Source organism: Lycium ferocissimum, chromosome 5 (assembly GCF_029784015.1).
Source record: "Lycium ferocissimum isolate CSIRO_LF1 chromosome 5, AGI_CSIRO_Lferr_CH_V1, whole genome shotgun sequence".
NCBI classification, from domain to species: Eukaryota; Viridiplantae; Streptophyta; class Magnoliopsida; order Solanales; family Solanaceae; genus Lycium; species Lycium ferocissimum.
Window position 1 is genome coordinate 72,166,989 of NC_081346.1, and position 4,025 is coordinate 72,171,013.

Below are 4,025 nucleotides of genomic sequence, written 5' to 3' on the forward strand. Positions count from 1 at the left end.
GCAAACTTAGTTATGCCTAAGGAAAAGCTACTTTACAAGATACTTAGTTACGTTAGATAAAGATACTTTTTTAGTTAAAGATAACTAAAAGATGCCTATAAGCATTTTAACTTTTTCCTTAATGATAACTAAAAGTTTGCCTTGAAAAGTAAAATAAAATATATATATATGTTTAAAGAAAGTCCGCCCTCCGCATAACTTTAATTTTTCCGTAAGGATCAGATGCGGATCCAATATACACTTCCCCAGGTTCACATTTTGCGTATTTTTTTTTTTTTTTTTTATGCTCGACAGAGTTCGAACCCCGTAACCTCAGTATCCAAGCGGTAAAACTTAAAGACACAACATGGAGGGACAAAATTTCAAGACCACCCCAAAAGATGGGCAATCCGCGCAAAAAAATGCTCTTATATTGGGTCATTCAAACAATAACCCAAATAGTTTGGCCCAATACAAGATTGCTCCTTAATTTACACTAGGGGTGTATATGGACCGGGTTGGTTCGAATTTTTTAAACACCAAGCCAAACCAATTGCGTCGGGTTTTAAAATTTATACACCAAACCAAACCAATAAAATTTGGGTTTTTCAACCTCGGAATTTCTCGGGTTTTTCGGGTTTTTTTTTTTTTTTTTTCGGGAATAGTCTTGATACAAAACATATACACTTTTGCTTTAAAATATTTCTTTAGTCCTAGTAAGATGCAACTATATAATTAAGGTGTTTCTTAAGAAAATAACATAAAATGTGAGAAGAGTGATGACATTGTATTAAATATTCAGCAAAAGATAATAAAATCGGTTAAAATAGATATTGCTAATTAATAAGCCATAAAGAAAATGACCATAATCTAAAAATACTTAGTCATCTAAAATAAGTACAACTAACAAGTATTAGTTACATGACAAAGAAAAAAAACTTAAGCTATGTATTTTCACTCCCTAAACCAATTATACAAAACTAAAGAATAGATATCCAACATTATTGTCATTTTTAGTGGTAGATTGAATTTCTTTTGTGCATTAGCGTTGAGTTGATTTTGGTTTGGACTTTATTTGAGTTACTAACATCCATAGGATATAAAACTTATTGACATTCAAAATTCTAAGTTCAAGCTTGAATAATATGATAATAGATAAAAAAACTACAAAAAAATTTTAAAAAAATTTATAAATTACATTACAAATAAATATTTTAAAAATCTGAAATACAATGTCGGGTTATTTTAATTCGTTTGACTTTTTTTAGCTAAAACCAAACCAAACCAATTATATCGGGTTTTTTTTTAAACCAAACCAAGTCAAACCAAACCACTAGTCGGGTTTTTTTCTCGGTTTGACTCGGTTTATCGGTTTGGTGCGGTTTGTCGGTTTACTTTGTACACCCCTAATTTACACTTTAGGAGCTAATTTTTAAACGAAAATTTCCCAAAAATAGATCAAATCTAAGGTTTCTTTAGATCCCAGTGAGTTAACAAGTAGAGTAAATTTGAATTGTGACATCTTGCTTACTACTCCTACGTCGTTCTTGAACAATGAAAACGAATATCTTGATATCCCAACTGGTCATAGTTTAACTTTTCATCAATACACAAGTTAAAATCATAAACTAAATAGCTTTTTTAAAGTTTTATAAGCCAAAGCAAATCATTACTACTTTATAAAGTTTCAACTATACAATTATTACTAGGATGAAAGAAAATCGGCATTTTCAATTTCGATGAACGTTGATTAGAATAACAAACTTTGTCGAAAGTCTCATTCATGTCATTGAAGTGTCCAAATAAGAAAACCTTACAATTTCGGAGAGTTATAGGGTTAGGAGTTTGAATTAGATATATAAGCATGTAATTGAAAGATTTAAATTAATGAATCATCCCCAACCACAAAGAAAAACAAAAAGAGAATTATTCCGTTTAACTCGTCACTACCAAGTTTCACAAGATGTATTGTCGAAATTTAAGCACTGCATTCGACAGATTTTGTCCCATTGCAAGCCATCATCGAGCCCAAAATCACTTGCCACTATGCGAATCAGTATTAAAGTTCTTCACTTCTCCTCTCATTTCGATGTGAGATTCGACTAAAGAATCACGTGCCCCCCTTCATCTAAAGGTTGTCAACCTAAAAACTTGTCAGTCCTTTCTCTGTGACCTGCTCTTATCAACCCCCTCTCCGACATAGGCGTCACACTAATCAAACAGAAAAACAAAAGAGTTGATACTTATTCAAGTTGCACAAAGTTTTAGACTTGACAAATTGCCTGGAGAATGATTGGCAAAATGTCCTTCATTGTTGAATAAAGGAGGCAAATTTTGCAGAAGAGTTTTCTGGTTGAATGAATTTAGTTGCTCAATAAAGTAGACAACACTCTGCCTAAAACAAACTCACTTTTTTCTGTAATTTTCAGTCTTTGTTCCCCGACATGCTCAATGCTCTCTGACTATATAACAACTCCAAAATTTGTCACTTGCCATCAGGAAAACAACAAAAATTGCGCCTTCCTGCACCCTTTAGGTACAATTTCAGTTTGAATTTAAGTTATATATATTGATTATATAAAATAATTATCCGATGAATGTAGTTTAACATATTATGATAAGTTATCTATGTTTATTTACAGCTCATGCTTGCTACATATAGTTGCATGTAACATTGTTAGAGGGATCGTTTGATAGGTGAACAAGTTATACCGAAATTATAATTTCGGAATTATAATTCTATGATTAAATGACGGTGAGATCATTTAGTGGATATATTTTTATTGTTAGGTGTTTGGTCCATTGAACTAAAAATGAAATATATAGGTGTAGTATAAGGCGTGTGTTTGGTTAAATATAAACTTGACTTTGAGAGAAGATTCATAGATAAGAGAAGGCTTGGGTTTGACATGAAACGTAGAAAGACTCAATATGTAGTAAAGATTATTGGCCCAATATTTAAGCCCAAAAGAACTTCATTTGATCCAGGAAGCACTTTACATTCATTTTTTTGCACGGATTGCCCTTCTTTTGGGGTGGTCTTTAAATTATGCCCCTCATATTGCTGGTCTTTAATTTTTGCCCTTCGCATTGCAACCTCGATCGTTCATACGCGTAAATTATGAGGTTACGAATTCGAATCCTCAAGCATAAATTAAAAAAAAATAAAAATTTAAAAGGCAAGGTTTGGGTCGCGTGTTTGCGGACCCGACATACACACTTGTTGGCGAATTATCAAATTTATCTTCGCATCCGTCTACTCATGCCTTATGGGCGTACTTGGCATAAGTGTCACGCCCCTAACCATGGCTCGGGCGAAACTGCGCACTCGGTGCCTTACCGCATGTGACCGAGCGAACCACATGGCTTTCTTTGAATCGTCATGAGGCATAACATGAGCGAATATAACGTGAATGCATGATGAGCCTTTATAAAACGTAGTAAGTCATAATACTTAATAAAAATACTTGTTTAAACATGAGTGCGGAAATAAACATTTAATGAGCCAAATAGCTATACGACTCACGAACGTTCGACATATAATCGACATCTAGTCCACAAACCTCTATCACGAGTCCGACCGGAAACATACTTCTGGACAAGTTCCCCCAAAGATACCTTTAGATCCATAACAAATCATAAAACAAAAGTTGACTAAACCCGAATGAGATGGGGCTCACCAATAAGCCGATACTTCTGCCCTACCGAGCGAATGTGTCGTCCTATGCTCTCAATCCGCATCGTGAAAACGCAGCCCCCGGCACATAAGGGGAATCAAAGACGTTGAATGCTCTTGGTATGTAAAGCCCAGAATGAAATAACATGGGACATAAAGTAACAAAGATAAAAATGAACAGCAAGAGCGAAACCTGGTTATGAGCATGAGCATGAATACATATATAATATAAAGCATGAGTAAAACATGGTAGGTAGGAGAGCGTTCATATTATGATATAATATCACCGCGTGAGTACGTGGAGTACGGTACTCGCGGACCGGCGAGCCCCCAATTGCCGGGGGGATAAGGTGGTAAGGCGATGGACCAT